Below are 17567 nucleotides of genomic sequence, written 5' to 3'. Positions count from 1 at the left end.
CTCGGCCAATGAGCGGCCACGTCTCGGCGACCAAGTTCCGCCCGTGGCATCCGTCGCATCTCGGGGACTCGTAGAACCTCGGACCCACGGTTCGCCCTCCTGCCTGGTTGGAGTTCTCGCGACTCGGTCCGGACCCGTGGCACGCCCACAGTGCTGTGCGCGTTGTTTGCGGTAGAAGTTGTGCGCCCTGCACGGGCGGCCCGTGGTGCGCGCTCGCTCAAAGTGGTGCGCCGCTGCTCCCGATTTGCTGCATCGTTCTCGGGCAAAAAAGTGCTGCGGCGGCGAGCGCTCTACATCGGCCAACGAAGCGAGACATTCTTCCCAGCTGAAAAGGAACTGCGCCGCAACCACGTCTGCTGCGAGCCGGCGAGCGACCCAGGTATAGCGTTTGTGCGTGCGTGTGTGTGTGTGTGAACCTGCGCAACAAACTGGGCGCCGCTCCTTCATTCAGGCACGCAGTGGAAATGATGCCCCCGCGTTCCGTCGCGTGTCAGAAGGCTGTTTCGGCCGCGGGTCAAGGCGATCGGCGCCGCGAAATACTACTGCGATGACCGTTCGACTCAAGGGGGCTAGCTAGCTTATGCCGTGTTTCGATCTCTTATTTTTGCGCTTCCCTTACGGAGCGGGCCGAAGAAAAATATGCTACGTTCCCCGCAGTAGTCGTTCTCCCTTCGCCGAAACGTCACTCTGTGAGCCTGGCCGCTCGTTTCACAAGCGGCGCGGACAGTAGTGGGGGCAGGGGGGGTGGGTTCGTAGGCCTGGATATTTTATTTCTCCCCCTCCTCTTAGCTAGGCCTAGCCTCAAGAACGGGGCACGGCTTCGCCGCATTCTCGAGAGGAATGTCCGGCTATCGTCTGCTACGCGCGCCGCCCGGTGAATGCAGTGACGTTTCGGCTTCTTGCTCGTTAACCTTCTCAAGTGCGAGTTTTCCGAAACCGTAAGCGGCGTTTTGAAATCTCTCTCCTAGATCAAACGAAAAGTGCAGCTTAGCGGCTCTTAGCAAGGCCGCGTGTTACAGCGACGTGGTCCATTAGTTTTTCTTTGTTTTGTTTTTTTTTTCCTTGCGAAGCCGGCTGCTGCGGCCGCTTCAGGACGTACGACCTGTTGATATCTGCTCAGAAGATGGCGGCTCGCATACGTGTGTGTGTGGGGGGGGTGGGAGGAAAGACGGGGGGTGCGTTCGTGGGGTGACGTCACCTGCCAATTTCTGGGTTTGCGCCGTGGGCGGGCCTGCGTAGGCGGGAACCGTACGGGGCGGTTTGTTTTGACGGCCCAATTTATGCCAAAGGGAAGTGATTCCTCCCGTGTGTCTTCCGCTCGATCTCTCTTCTTTTTTTTCTTCCTCGCTGGCGGCCCCGTTCGATTGCCCTGCGCGTCATGGGTGAGGGCGAGCGACGTCGCTTTCAAGTGTGTCCGTGCGCGATCAACCTTTGCGAAGGGTTCAAAGGTTGTTGACGCCTCTCTGCCGTCTACGTGCGCGCACGGCACATCTCAACGCCCACCGTGTACACTCTGGATGTGTGTAACAGTGCGTCTTCGTATGTGGAGCGTTCCCGTGCCGTGAATTACGACCTGTATTTCTCGCCGCAAGATTGAACTGTGGCGTTTCACTCTCTCTCCCTCAGTCTCTCTCTTTCTTTCTTTTTTTTTCCTTGTACGCATTTAGGAGCATTCGGAGCAACGCGCGATCGGCGCACAGTCGGTTTCAAAAAGTTTCCCAACCGCTGTATTTCTATTTTAAGCGTTAGAAATGGCCTCAACCTCGTTTATACCTCTTTGAAGAAGCAAGTGAGAGTGCAACGTAAGCTCAACGTCGGCAAACAGAGAAAAAAGAATAAGAAAAGGCAAGCGCGTTTCAGAGCTATCACGCCGCATGGATTTTTATGCTTTCGCGTAGTTGACCTTTAACGTCTAAATTTAATCTCTCCGCAGTAAAAAATGTCTCGAACACAATGGTAGGCGACGTGGGCGGTAGAAATGTAACGAAATTAAACCGTTACAACAGCATAAATGTTCGACCGTCTGTCGCCATCTTTTGAAATAGATATATATATTTTTTTAATTTCAAGAAAACATCTTTAAGGTGCCCGAGTGTAAATCTCGCAGCCCCGTAAGCTCAGGAAAGTAAATATCGTGTCCACGAAAAGCAAGGGGCCGCATACACAAAGCTTTTCTTTCGTAAGTGCTCATTGTCTTCGGCCAGCCGCCTTCACTATGATATGTCCACCATCAGGATTAGCTGAAATTTTCTCTTACGAACAACTCTGGCGCGAGTTTTCTTTGAGTACGGGCCAAACACATTAGTATGCCGTACTTTATTCAAATTAGGCGCACGTTACACATTGTTCATGCTGTGAGAGTAAACATTCCAACACAAATTTCATTCGCACGTGTAATGCGCTACACCGCTAGCACTCGTCATCGTTTACAACAGCAGTAACTTACCACAATTTTAAAATTTAGTCCACGCTGTAAAGAGCTTCGGTAGGCCCTGTATAGTGCAGTGTCCTGAAACTGTTTTCATGCAGGAAACTTAAAGTTCGCTGTATCTATTCATTGCTACAGGATGGTTATCAGCTGTAACTATCAGCGTGACGTTACTACTTCTTAATTCGAATCCAAGGGGCGAATTCACTAAGCTTTTCGCTCGTAAGCGTTAACTGCCATTGGCCAATCGTCTTCGCTATTCGTACGATGCCCAAATTCACGATTGGCTGGCCAATGATTCGATAGAACAGAAAACTGCAAGCAATTCTGATGCTAAACAGTTATTGTTAGCGAAGGTGAGGGGCCAATCCCAGATGAGCGCTCACGAACGAAGAGCTTAGTGAATTAGACCATATAGCTATTCACAAAACGGGCTCACACCGGAATATTTCTTAAGAGCAAATCCCAACCAATCCTGATGCTGGACATCCTATTATCGAATGATACCAACTAATGATGACGACTACGTGCAAACGAAAAGCTTTGTGAATTCGATCCCAGAGCACGTGTTCACGAAAATCTCTTACGCTAAAATTCTTCGTAAGACGAAATTCCAGCCAACCCTGATCGCTGCAGAACGTATGATTAGCGAAGGCTACCGTGCGATGATAAAGGCCGCTCACGAACGAAAAGCTTTGTGAATTCGGCCTCCCGAGCCCGCATACATAAAAAAAAATCTCTTACGCTAAAATTCTTCGTAAGACGAAATTCCAGCCAATCCTGATCTCTGCAGGACATATCATTAGCGAAGGCGACCATCCGATGATAAAGACCGCTTACGAACTAAAAGGTTTTCGAATTCGGGCCCCAGAGCCCGAATTCACGAAGGTGTTTCTCTCGTAAGCGCTCTCCACCATTGGAGGGCCGCCTTCGCTGCTGCAGAAAAAAAAAAAAAATTCCGGAGATGACCCAGCACGTTGTAATGGAATGCGGAGACAATCACCGAGCCAGAACCGTACGGAACGACCACCTTCCAGAATTACTAAGGTTCTAAGCTGGTGAAAGCGTTAATCGGTCAACGTTCTAAATAAGCGAAATACTTTTTTGGTGAAAAAACAAAGCAGGTAAATGATAAGGCTTTAGCCGTTACAAACATAGGTAACCTCACAAGATAAAGTCGAGATGGACAAAATTCTAGACAGTAATAGTATTGTAAAATCTTATTAGCTCAAGCAGGGGCGCTATAACGTAAAACTATTCCAAAACTTTTCTGTTCCAATTCTGCAATAATTAAGCCCACCGCGATTGGTCAAAAACATTTTTGGACCACCCCCACTTCACCTGTCTGTCACGCGACGTCACGAAAACCGCCATAGCTCCCCATTTGATATGACGTGTACACTTTGATTATGCATAACTTGATCGAACAAAACAAAAATAGTTATTTCTGATTCCACGCCTTTCTGCCATTAGCCTTCGGCTATTGGTCAAAAGTTTTCGGGCTGCATCCACTTCACCTTCCTCTCGCGCGACGTCACAAAACCGCAAAAGCTTACCGCGTCAAAGTGGTGCGCACGCGTTAAAGATGCATTAATATGCCGAACAAAACTGAATTTTCTTCTGAATAGCCGCAGGCTGCCCCTTTTCGAAAGGAATAAAAGATGGCTGCCGCCGATCGCTCCGGCACTGGCTACTCGCCCCTGCCGGAGAACATGGGTTTATTTGCGTGTAATAAATCTTTTTACGTGGCCGTGTAACGTTTTCGAGAACTTTCGGCACGTTTACGACCTCGCTCTGCCAACTCTTCTTTGCTGAGGATCCGTTTTAGCGTCATTCTTAAGCTTCCATTGCACGCCACGTGATTGTCGACGAGCCACCGCAAGCTAAGTAAGAGAAAGCGGACCAATCGCAGACACCGGCACCACCCTCTTCATCCAGTTATCGATATTCACTGCAGTGGCTCAGCCCCATCGAATCCATCTCCACTTGAGCATGCTCCTCGCCTCTTATAAGCCAATTAGATAAGACAAGCCGGTCAGTACAGGCAATGTTATTCGTTTTTCAAGCAAAGAAAAGTGACCTCCTATGAACGAGGGGAGCATTTGATTAGTTTGTTCAGACAACCCTGCGGGTGACCGCCCAATGCTTGCGTCGGCGGTTACGCAAATTTGACGTCAGGAGATTGGAATAAAAACATATTGGAATAAAAAAAAACTAAATTGTGGGGTTTCACGTGCCAAAACCACTTTCTGATTATGAGGAACGCCGATTAGAGGAAGGTCCAATGACTTCTTTATCTTAGGTAAACTAGACCCCCCCTCCCCCCCCCCCCCTCTAAATCCGCCAGCGATGCAAGGGAGTTAGTAGGTGTGTCAGCGTCATCATCGGCCTGTTTACGTTTATTACAAGACAAAGCATGTTCCATTTATACACCTCCGGTACTTGGCCGGTTACCCCTGACTTGCTTCAACCGACTCCGTCCTACGTGGTTGCCAGTTTTCCTAATCTGCGTTGATGATCCTCGGGCGGCCTCGACAGCATTTCGCAGTCCCTGGGCGCCCGTGCTATATACTATTGACAACGAACGCTGCGTTTATCTGATTTACGGATTTTACGCGACCTTCCCGACTGCACTTTCTCCGCCTTACTCTCTACTGGAATATCGGCTAAACCCGTTTGCTCTCGAATCCGCAGTGCCTTCTTCCGGCGTCTTGATTTTCTCGCCGCTCACTTTATGTTCCGTCGTTCATTGTGGTCCTTAAGGAGTACTGACATCACAATCCCTACTTTTTTAAGACCAAAGCCTTAGATCTCTGTTTCGAGGTCGCGTTGCGAGGTACATAAAATATCACGTGACCCAAGGAAGGCCAGACGCAAACCAAAGCATCTCCAGCCGTGTATAAGAGATGATGAATTGTTAGCAAAGTTATTTAATGATTGAATAGCAATTGGATTATGGTGGGTTAGGGGGATTAAGGCGGATTAATATTTATTAAAGAGGATTAGCGTGGATTAGGACGGATTAAGGATTTAGGAAAATTAAGGTGTATTAAAGTGGGTTAAGGTCACTTAGAGATTAGCTTCACAAGGCTTTCGCCTTCCCGTCTCTTAGGCGAAAACTACGGACACCTGATAATTTTTTTTTTGCGTTAAGTGACTAGCCTTCGTTAGCCCTAGACTTCGAAATCCTAGTAGAAAAATATAATCGCGAGCCTCAGCGGGCCCCGAAATACTTTAATAGCATTTCTACGAGCCAGCCATGGTTTCTTTTTCCGGTAGTTTACATTGCCATGATGTCATTACGCAGTTAGTCACGTAGAAGCAGAGCACTGTTACCGCGTCGGGAGTAGCAGCATAGTAAAGATACCTAGCAAGCCGAAGGAAATGCCAAAACGTCAAGGCGTTCGGCTTCCACGTAAGCACCTGCGTGATGACGTCATGGCACAGTCTCCTCCAGAGAAACTAAACCAAAAGTAGTTCACAGAAAAGTCATTAGTAAATTATTTAGAGCACTCTCAGGCTTGCTAGCATTTTTCCCGGATGCATAAATATCTTCTAGAGCAAAAAAAGAAAAGAGGTCGAAAATGTTTTGTCATTATACTGATTTAAATGACCAAGTCCTTTTTTTTTTTGTTATCCTCCAGTTTCGGCATCAGCTATTGGCGATTTGCCACTCATCGTATACTTTTCATTTATGTCAGTAAACTGCCGTTCTTGACTTGAAAGTGCCTGTCCTACGTACTCTTGTCCATTAATCTTCCTGAGGGTTCACTTATGATCCGAGTTCACCGTGACTACTTTGACATAGATAAACGTAGCGGAATCAGACAGCTGACAACCAGTCATGACCCTTTCGTTCTCCTCTAATCCACGCATCACAAGACCTGCCCAATTCCATGATTCATGTTAACCTCAACTATAATATAATATTTGGCCGCTTTTCGGTTTCCTATCCACATTACCGTCTCTATGTCACCTAATGGAATACTGGCACAATATTTTCAACTTTTCATTTCTTGCGTTTAATAAAGGTCCTGGACATCTAAAGTCCAAACCATAATCAAAATTGTGACAAGCCTCAGAGCACCGCAAATAATTTAGTATAATGGCGTTTATACAGGTAATTTCGGTTTGGTTTCAGTCATGGAGTTTCTCACTATAACACCTAGAGGGAAATCTGGCGCCACCGTCTATGGGAGTTTCCTGAGAGGCGCTGTGCTGCCATGGGAATGACGGTATATGTGTCTGCGAGGCTTGTGTTGGTTGGTACGAGGTGTGTTGGAGGCTTCGTCTAAAACGTGGATATGGCTACACAAATAACGCGTTCTTAAAGTAAGATCTTCATAAAATGTTTCCATTTACGCATATTACATCTTTACTCGCCTGCAATGCATGAGCAAGCGAAGAAAAGCAAGAACAGACGACAAACTGTTTCAAGACGAGCGCGAATCTTGTTGCCTGTCCTCCAACTTTAGCGGCTTGCCGATACTTCTTACGTTTCATATAATTGTACGTGCAATAACAAGTTCTCATAGTTGAACAAAACATGTTTTTGTGTAATAATAAAGCTAAAACAGCTTTTTACGTGCTGCTTTAGTAGAATATTAACCATTGTGACAGACAGAACGGTGGTTGTCTGGCTCTCCGAGAACGATGCCAATCCGAAGACACAATAAACCGGCATTCCCATGCAAACGACAGCACAGCAGCGCCAAATTTCCCTCTAGGTAATATAGTGAGAAACTCTATGGTTTCAAGGACAATCTACTGTGACGTCACGGCAGTATGTGGGAGCTGGACTCTAGTTTCGTGCAATTACTAGAGGTAACCGTGACGCTAATGTTTGCGGGAGCTGCAAGCAAGATGGTTCAGCCAGCATGGAAACGATGGGCAGTATACGTACATGGATTTGCCTAAACTTCGTCCTTCTGGCTTTAAATGGCTCCGTGGCTTTGCAAAGCGATCATTTTTACGGAAGCACTGCGTTACAAATAATTGACTAAACATTATTAAAATTGTCCGACTGCAGGATTCGAGCGCAGGACCTATATAGCACAGAAGCCCGATACTGAAATCGCTACGGACGCATGGACAATCGGAATCGCTGCAATTAGCAGCGATTAATCACACGTGCTTGTAGAGTCTTCATACCTTCTGCATTTAGAAAAAGAAATAGTATAAATTGAAATTTAGTCCAATTTAGGCCCCGATAAAGCGTAATAAACGAATCCACAAGAACGTCTGAAGGCCCAAGCGCGAAGCTAAGACAAATCCACGTACTACCCATTATTCCCATGGTGGCTGAACGATCGCAGCGCCAGAGTTCCCCCCTAGTGTTTATTGTAGGAAGCTCTGTGACCTGGACACACTGCGACGTTTTGGCGCAGCATAGCGGATGGCCAAGCGAGCCGGAGCGCGTGTCGAAAACGTCGCAATGTCCATCTCCCACGTGACCGCATACTGCGTCGTGACGTCACGGCACGGTGTGTTCCTGGGAAACGGAACGGAAACTGGCTGTAGAAAATCTATTATGTTGAATTATTTGCGGCGCTATGAGGTTCGTCACTATGTTTTTTTCTTCTGGCGTTTAGAGCTCTAAGATCTCAATTTAGCGCGAAAAAGAAATCTTTCGCTTCTTTTCGGGCATCGTTTTGATCCTCCAACGTTTCCTCGCATAGTTCAATACTTGAATAACGCAGATATCGTATTCTTCTCCGTTCGAGAGTACTCGTGAGGGGGTCGTTCAGGACGTGGGCGCGCATGCAGAATGTGCTGCGACCCATTTTTATCCCTCCGCGGGTTTCGTTCCGATGGTCCGGGACCCCCCCCCCCCCCCCCTCGGTGCACTCGACCTAGATCAATGCACCCCGCAAGAGAATCGTTTGTTGCAAATCGTCTGCTGCCTTACTGTTCGAACGCACCGTCTGCAAGTATAGCAGGTTGTTGAGATCATTACCTCCCATTCTTAACCGTGAGGCATTTCGAATACCTTTATAGCGAGGAAGTGAATCCGTGTGCATGAATGCAGGGGATAACAATGAAGAGAATGCGTCGCCAGCGCACCTGACATTCTTCTTAAACGGAGGCTAATATTGGCCTAAGTATTTCAATCAGGTCAATCTTGCCGTCAGCGCAGTGGCTCTATACGAGCCAGCAAACGCGCAAAAGTGGAATACCGGCGCGGTCGACATCTTGAGATTCTTGCAACGGCTACCTAGTGACGTCAGAGATTTGAACAGCATCTTATAATGTCAAAATAAAAAAAAATTATGAATGTATACCGGCAATGAGAAAAGTCTCCTCCCGTGCGGGCTTTAATGAGAGCGTTGTCGGCTCACAGGAAACGGTCTAAATACATCGCATATGATATCTGGAAATCGGCGCTGCGATGCGGAAGTGACGTGGGTTTCGGCGCGAAGCTTAGGAAATGAGGTATCGCCTTTGCTAATTTCTCCGTACGCAACTGGCCTTATTTCCCGCAAAGTACTTCACAAACTGTGCTTCGAAAGAACGTTCTCCCAGCCTAAACTACTGAGTCAGTGTTTCTTCGCGGAGACCTTTCGAAGGGACAGAGAGAAAAACCATTTTCGCCTGTATCAGTGCATTATATATCCTTCTGCAATACCAGAAACGCCACTCTTAGCACGAGAAGCGGGCTTGGTAAGCCGGAAAAGGTGCAGTTGAGAACGAGAGACTGGTGGCGCCGCCGCCGTGAAGTGCACGCACCTACACGCCGTGACGTCATTGATTTTAACAGCGTCTGCTATGCCTAGTTAGTTCTTGCTCGGTAGAAAAAAAAACGGGGTGCATTGTCTTCTAAAGCAGTCAAATATTGAATATATAACAAGTAACGGAAACAAGCGCGTCCCAATTACGGAAATGAATACTTTGAAATTTGTGACGTCACAGTGACGTAACGGCACTGGTGTTTCAGCGGAAATTTAAAATATGGGACTATGACCTTCGTGTTTTCTTTTTTTTCCCCAAAATCAACTTTTTGCGGAATTTAGGAAGATAGAGTTATGAAATTATGTTTTGTCGGGACGAAGAAAGACGTATACCGACCTAATAAAACTTTAAAAGCAAGTCGTTTCGGCTTCCAGACGGAAGCCTTGTTCGCAATGAGCCAAAAAAGTACAAATGCTTGTTTAAGTAGATTTAAGCTTCCGTCCAACTCTCGTCTGTACAAACACTTTATCAGGCTAAATCGACATCGTGTTTCCCTCACTTCATTTAGTTTAATTGGTGCCTCTTTATGGTGGTCCTTGGCATTACGCTACAACTTCGAGGCAGCCAACCAATGTGTCATTAAAATTATCGCAAGCCACGGGCTTTAGTGCAAAGGCCGCTGTGTAATGCCAACTGTGGTTTCTCAATTGTATTACACATAAAACTAAGAAATGCTGAAAGCCCGTGGGCCGTTTTGAGGGAAGATTGTTTCAGTTTAAATTAAGAGAGGAAGTTTACAACAACTCTCTAAGAAGAATTTTAATTAGAACCTCGAAGTATTAACAAAAATTTCCGGGAATCGGCAAGCCCCCCCCCCCCCCCCCAAAAAAAAAAAGAAAAAAATTGACGTACGAAGTTTACAAATTGCACCAAAAACAGATGTCGGGCTTCTGTAAACCGCATCTGCTACAAAGTCGAGTTTCATTATCTGCATGAGAAATTGCTCTGTCGGCTGATTAAAAATATTCTCCAATCACCCCATTTAACTATTCACTTTGACATTGCGAAACCCAGGCCGAATATGTAGGTAGGTTTCAAGTTTCAAAGTTTATCTATTTATTTAGTGCATACATGAAAAATACATTCGGGACGTTACAGAATGAGGTCTGACAGCACAGGTCTATGTGGGGACCTCCTGCCAGGTAGTTAAGTAAAAAAAAGAAAGCAAGTGAAATATGTCATGCTTGCTTAGCGAAAAGTAGTAAGACTATAGCACCACTTTCGAGATATCTTGCGCTAAAGTGGGCTGCGAAATATACATAACAGCGTCCCAGCTAACAGATTGTCCAAAGCGGGCGTCAAGCAGTTTGGGATGGCCACAAATGTAGCGCCAGTGGCACTGTTTAGAAAATTCAGGAAGCGGAAATTTCGAATGTCGCGCTACTCCTATATAGGATTTATGCTAAGCGTGAAGTTACTTCACGCGTGCGCGGTTATAATCATTTCGTGGTTGTAACATGTACCTCAATTCGCACGTTAAGAAGCATCGATCCGCCTCTTCTGGTAATCCAGCTTAACAAGGCTTACATGATCCGTGTGATTTGAAATAAAAAAACTTGTCGAAATAAAAGAAAAAGGAAAGAACAGAGTGTTACACAATATATCTCCGCAGCACGTCCTCTGTGGCCTTTCTTGCAAATGCAAGCTCCCTCTCATAGTATCTACTCTAGTATCTACTTATCTAGTACTTATCTAGTATCTACGTATCTAGTATCTACGTATATAGTATCTAGTACTTATATAGTATCTAGTATCTGCTCTAGTATCTCACTTTTTTCGGAGGGCCAAACCCCGTCCATCACCAGATAGATCGCTCACACACGCTGTGTGTAGTCCTCCACGTACTTGCATCTCTGAGGCTATAGCCTTCTAAAAATGCGGATCACAAAGGCTATGGTCTTGCTGCTTGCATGCAGCGAAAGCTATTGCGGGCGCCGGAAACGCGTCATAGTAGACGTCGGGTTTTGGACAACACCTATTCCACCACACTTCACGTGTTGCTAGCCGCAGACATCGTTCTAAAGCTCGCAAAAGAAAAAAGAAAAAAAGAAAAGAGTGGTGGGAGGCTTGCTTTCTTTTTTTTTTGGCGTCACGCTTTCCGTCTAATCAGGGCGTTGCATAATTAAGGCATCGACATTTATATAGAAAGTGGCCCGCCTCGTTGCGTAATGCGCATTCACCGTTGTTTCGACACGTAATGGCCCATTGCGAACCGCTTCGTCTGTGCCCAACACAGCCTGCAGACTTATATTTTCACGCTCCTCGCAACGGACCAAAGTCGCTCACTCGGAAAATTGCAGCTCCATGAAATCGGGCTGATGTCGTAAAGCATCGGGAAAAGAAAAAAAGTGTGAATCGAATAAAGCGCATAACGTAAGTGGGACGGCCCAATAAAAGAGAAACTTGAATGGCTTCGCGGAGGAGGCTATATATATACGCAGCGGACTGTACAGACAGACAGACCGGTCTTTGAGCTTGCAGGCCGACTAAATTGAGCTAACTATAAGTTGGGCAAAATAGAACGGGGCGGTAGAGAAACGAGATGGAACCGCGTTTATCACTCCGTGGCAAACGGGCGAATGTACTTGAGGCGTTATACATCGGTTTTGGCGAAAGAGCAATTTGTGCTAAAAAAAATATCGCCCGGCGAACAAACAGCACGAGCGGAATTACAAGGCATGCTCGAGCTCGTAAACCGGGTTATACGGCTACGCCGCTCAAGACAGAAGTAGTTTGTGGCACGACGACGAAGGATAGTGACAACGACGGTGCACGGCGCCGGGAACGACGTCCGCACGCAGGCACGATGGCAGCACGATGACAGCGACGAGGCGCGACAATGAACAGTATGACAATATTACCGCGGCGCACGAGACAATTACATTTGCGACAGCAATGCTCGAGGCGACAGGGTGTAGTGTTCTGGCGTCCAGTTTTTCGCCTTCTGGCACGTCAATACTCGGCCCTTGTTATTTTTGTAAGGAACAAGAAAATATAGTTTAGCGACACTTGCAGACGGGCTGGATTGTGCATGGTACATGTATGCGTGGTACATGTATGTATGGTGCATGTATGCATGGTACAAGAAAAGATTACTGCATCTTTTATTTTTTTCCTGCCACCGCTTATGCTTTGTACGCAGAATGCGCCTTCTATCTTCAACTAGTAATGATGATGATGATGATGCCCCCTATAATATGGCTTGTGGGATTGGCCCTGGGGGATTGGCCAAGAATCGGGCACCTGAACTTTACATAATATCTCAAGAAACTTCAAGTGATGTGCGATTGAGCAATCAAACGCTTATGCTCTGTACGCAGAATGCTCCTTCTGTATTCAAGTAGTAGTGATGATGATTATGATAATGGTGATGATGATGATCGTATAATATGGCTCATGCCAACCCTGGGGGATTGGCCAAGAATCGGGCACCCAGAACTTTACATAATACTTCAAGAAACTTCAAGTAATGTGCAATTGAGCAATCAAAACGGACAGATTGGCAATTTTCCTGAACAGTACAATTTGTAATAGTAATGCTAGGAGTTAACGCACAAATATCACTAAGAGAATTGATAAAAGTAGGGATTTAAAATCCCGTTCGTTTTTGTTCATTGAATGAAACCACAAAAGGCATCAAAGACTTGCCTGTGGCTAAATCTCAGTGCTGAGGCACAGGAATTTGGTACTATTTCTGATGTTAAGTCTGTCCCCTATTTCAGCAAGCGCAATTTCAAAAAAGCGTTTTTCTTAGTAATTCACACCGACGAGATATTAAAATATAGTGTTCTATGGATTCTATTTCTATAGGCAGTATTGTAGACAGGCAGACAGGCAGGCAGACAGGCACTGGGGCGATATCGCCAGACCAGCCCTGTGTAAATATAGCTTTAATGGGGGGTCACGGCAGCGTAATCTGGTGATCATTACTTCCGATTGTCTTGCTGGACACCACTGGATTTTCCATGGAAATTTTAGGTGCTGAGATTTTGCCCATATGTTATTGTTTCAGTGTTGTCTCTACGAATTGAAAACTTTCGATATCTAATCGCTGTTATGTGGGCTACTGCTGGAATAACCAATATTATCGGTCCACTCAGGGATGCTCGCGCTAATGAACCATTTTATTTAAATGTAATCCGCAGTGACTTAGTACCCGTTATAGCTTTACAAGATTCAGCTGTGGAGCAACTAATACTAGGAACATCTTTAGGGGTGGTGAATTGGATCAAGGCTGAACTTTATCGACTTCACACCTACTGCCACTTTGTCCGTGTCAGTTGGGTACCAGCCTCAGGTCTACTATAGCAGCTCTTCACGCGAGACTTCCCTGTCATTCCTTCCCTTTTGTCTCTCTCTCTCTTCACGAACTCCTCGAAACGTCCGGTAGGTTACACAGTTAAAGGTGCAGATGATGGTACAATTTCTTTATTTTGCCTTTGTTAAGTAAGCGCAGTCATAATTATGTTGTCCTTAATTATTGTCATACAATCGCAGCGGCCGCATATTGATTGGAGTGAAATGCGAAAACACCTCCGTACTTAGATTTAGGTGCACGTTAAAGAACCCCAGGCGGTCAAAATTTATGGAGTCCCCCACTACGGTGTGCCTCATATTCGGATGGGGATTTTGGCACGTAAAACCCCATAATTTAATTAATTGTTATTGTGACACAGACGTGATACAGACGTGGTGACCATGCCTGCGACAATCGTCACGAAAGTCGAGTGAACCGTACGTTTAACAGCTATCGCTGTTACACTCGTCAGCTATCGCTGTAGATAGGTATGAGCGAATGAGATGACAAGCCGAATCTAGTCGGTTCCTGTATAAACACGCTCAAACGAGGAAGCGTATACGAGCCGAGAAAGTCGCAACCGGGGTCAAAACATGAAGCTAAACATTTTGCCAGAACCAGCTGTCTCGTTAGGTTAATTAGCTACGACTTTTGAGTGGCTCCAACCGAAAAACAACTTTCCCGACGTTTCGGAACCAACTCGGCTCCTTCTTCAGGGGGGTTAGTATAAGCGGCGGGAAGAAAGCGGGCACAAAGCGGGCCGTAAAGTACATAGACGAAAAAGAAAATTATGCGAGGAAAGCTACAATTAGGTGACCGCCAGCGGGCGTATCCTGCATATTATTTATCACGTGCGCGGCCGTTATTACAGCGTCCCGTTATTCTCCGTCGATCGCGCGGCCGCCGCTGCTGCTTGCACCTCATGGCACCGTGCCGACTCGATCGGAGTGTCCGTGAGAACGATCGCGCATGCCGCAGCGTTCGTATGTAACCGCATCCGCGAAAGGAAAAAAAAGAAAGACCCTCTTGGAGGAACAGGTATCTCTCAGTGTCCTATACAGCCCGTCGTCGCGAGCGTGTATCGCATGTATCCCGATCCGCTGGACGCCTGCCCGGGCGTTCCTGTCTTTCGCCCGCGGTGGTGGCGATCCGCGCATTCCTGGGCGATTCGTCTATGAATATATACGTGCCTCGAGTCTCTATCGATGGTGCCCTGCTGGAATTGCCGTATATATATGCGAGCCCTTCGCGGTCGGAGATCGTGACTCATGTGTAGACCGCTTACGAAAACGCCTCAGAAAGTATCGTACTGTGTTACACCTATAGCTCCGTCCTTGCGAAGGGTTCATTAAGTTTGAGGTTCGATACTTTACGTCACGGAAGGAGGAGCTTAATGTTTTATTTGGGTCTACCTGTACGGTAGCTTGTTAAAAAAAAAAAACCGCTTCGCGAACTATCGGAACATGGTCTCCCTCTCTGCGCGCAATACATTGGGGTCGTATGCAATTGTGCTGGAGCGCCCCGTGTCACTATTGTGACGTTCTCACTTTGAACCCAACTATGTACACGATAACTCTATTTTTTTGTTGTTGATTTCCTATTAGAATGGAACAATTTCGGAGTAAGACAGGTAGCCGGATTCACAAAAATAGACGATGGCAAGCAAGAAGATGTCGCATTGATATCGCACGTAAGATATCCTTCCGCGCAGTCGCATCGTGCTAACTACAAAGACTAAATATTTTGACAAAGGGTGCGACGCGGTTTCTTTTCATTTTCTTGCATATATTCGTTATATTGTTGTTCCCGCCATGCGAAAAGGAGTAGCTATCCCCATTATAAGGTGTCTACGTCTCTTTCTCTTATTTTCGCATCGATAAAAAAAAAGTGTGGATCCCTTTGGTACAGCTCCGGGGCCGCATAGATTGATCCAGAAAAAGTGTACGAAGGCAAGGAAATAGGGGCTCTTTCGTTTACGCCGCACGTAACACATATTTCCATACAATCGCATGGAGCAGACTGCGCAGGCTACTCATATTGGCAAAAATTTATTCGCGTGTATAGGTAACGTCGGCACAGCTTCGAGGCCCCATAGCCAGATTCGGATTCGGATACTTACTTTAATGCGGTAGTAGCACTAAAAAAAATATTTCACCGCTGTTTTAATGCGAGAGCATCAAAAAGAAAGTATTCGCTTTCCTTTTTAATGCGATAGCATTTAAAAGGAAAGCGATATCGCAATATTCTATCTCTCCTTTAATGCTAGAATAGAAACCAAAGTCATGAACGAAAAGACCTCGAAGGAAGGAACTTAGACAGAAAATAAATAAAAGAAGAATAAAGAAAGAAAGAAAGAAAGAAAGAAAGAAAGAAATTTCGTTGATGCAACTTCAGCGACGTGTGAGATACCGGGACATACTTTCACTCCAGCGCTCTTAAACGCTCGGCCTTCTCCCATTTACGCTTTGTGCGAGGAAGCTTTCCTGCAAGGAACGCCCGCAATGCGCGGAAGGAAGTTGGCGCGCACGTGCGCGGCGGGGAAGCGTCAGGCCCACTTCCTCACCGCAGGCGTGAAAAGGAAGCTAGCGATCCGCCGTCGCTTGCAATATATAACTCCACGCTGTTCCGGCGCGCCGATTCTTCGTGGGCCTTAATTTGGAAGCGACGTCGTTTTGTGCACAATTACATCTTTTTATCTTTTTTTTTTCATTTCTTTACCCTCCGGAAGCTCCCAGGGGATCGCGAGTTGGCACCGTGCGGGTGCTTAAACTCACGCCGTATAATGCGATTACGTATTCTTTTTTTTCAAACCCCCGAGCGCTCGCCATCTCGGGTACGCGTTTCAATCTCCTATAGGTCGCGCATAAACGTGACTTTGTACTCAAAGTCATGACACAAAAGTAGGCGTGTGCGGATATTTGACATGTCGAATACGAATCGAATAGTCTCCGCTGTACGACTTCGCTTTTTTTATTGTTCAATGCGTTAGCACTAGGAGCGTCAAAGTGGGAAAAAGTGTATGAGTGGGAATTGTGAGAAACCGTTCACGTGGTGTATGTATGTATGTATGTATGTATGTATGTATGTATGTATGTATGTATGTATGTATGTATGTATGTATGTATGTATGTATGTATGTATGTATGTATGTATGTATGTATGTATGTATGTATGTATGTATGTATGTATGTATGTATGTATGTATGTATGTATGTATGTATGTATGTATGTATGTATGTATGTATGTATGTATGTATGTATGTATGTATGTATGTATGTATGTATGTATGTATGAATGAATGAATGAATGAATGAAGTGCGGGAGAAGCTCTTTTCTGCACTCCTGCGTCGCTCGGTTTCGACATTGCCTGGATTCACCGTTGAAATTCGACGATAAATATCTCGAATTAGATGTAACTTTGAAGGCTTTCAAACAATGAGGGTGCAATAAATTTTCTAGCACACTTTGGCGGCGGATATTTCGAAAATTGGGTTAGTCTTAGGATTTTTCTGTTAAACGGACACTCCACTACTGCTCAAGCTCGATTTCGTAATTCAGACGTGTACTTTAATATGAATAATTAATTCGATAATGTCGAACACAGTTTCACATCGAAGGAAGTTGAAACAACTGCACCTTTTTTAATTACTTTGTTTTTAGCGCGAAACAACGGACACAAGAAAGACGACAGGAGAAGGCGCTGGTCTTTCTTGTGTCCGTTGTTTTACGCCAAACAAAGTGATTATGGATTCGCACCAACTAGCCCGCCAACGCATTCAACTGCACCTTTACTTCCGGCAACGGGGAGCACATTAGTAGAAACGGAGAATGGAATGTTATTCAAATCTATATATAGTAGTGTAGTAATAATTAATTAGTAACTGTATTTTTCGGACTATCCACAATTGGAAGCTCTCTCCAGCGTAGCAAACAGCGCGTTAAGTTTCCCGCGTATAAATAAGAATTTCGAGATATCAACCTCAGCGTAGCACATGTTACGTTGAGAATATTACAGGGTTATAAAGTTCATTAGTGAAATATATTCATTAGCACCTACATGTCGCACTTTGTCGCGCATAGTAATAATGCCCGCCTCTTCAGGTAATCTATCT

At 45.7% G+C, this 17567-nt stretch overlaps 1 protein-coding gene across 1 annotated transcript in view; it reads left to right on the top strand.

The window, feature by feature from the left end:
• Window positions 1-17567, top strand: part of Myo10A (unconventional myosin 10A) — a 132401-nt gene continuing 114834 nt past the window's right edge. Inside the window, exon 1 of the mRNA XM_075701573.1 lies at window positions 1-379. The gene's annotated coding sequence lies outside the window, so the exon portion shown is untranslated. The remainder of the gene's footprint in view (window positions 380-17567) is intronic.

This window comes from Dermacentor variabilis, chromosome 8 (assembly GCF_050947875.1).
Source record: "Dermacentor variabilis isolate Ectoservices chromosome 8, ASM5094787v1, whole genome shotgun sequence".
Classification (NCBI taxonomy): Eukaryota; Metazoa; Arthropoda; class Arachnida; order Ixodida; family Ixodidae; genus Dermacentor; species Dermacentor variabilis.
This window is presented reverse-complemented; position numbering and strand designations above follow the sequence as displayed.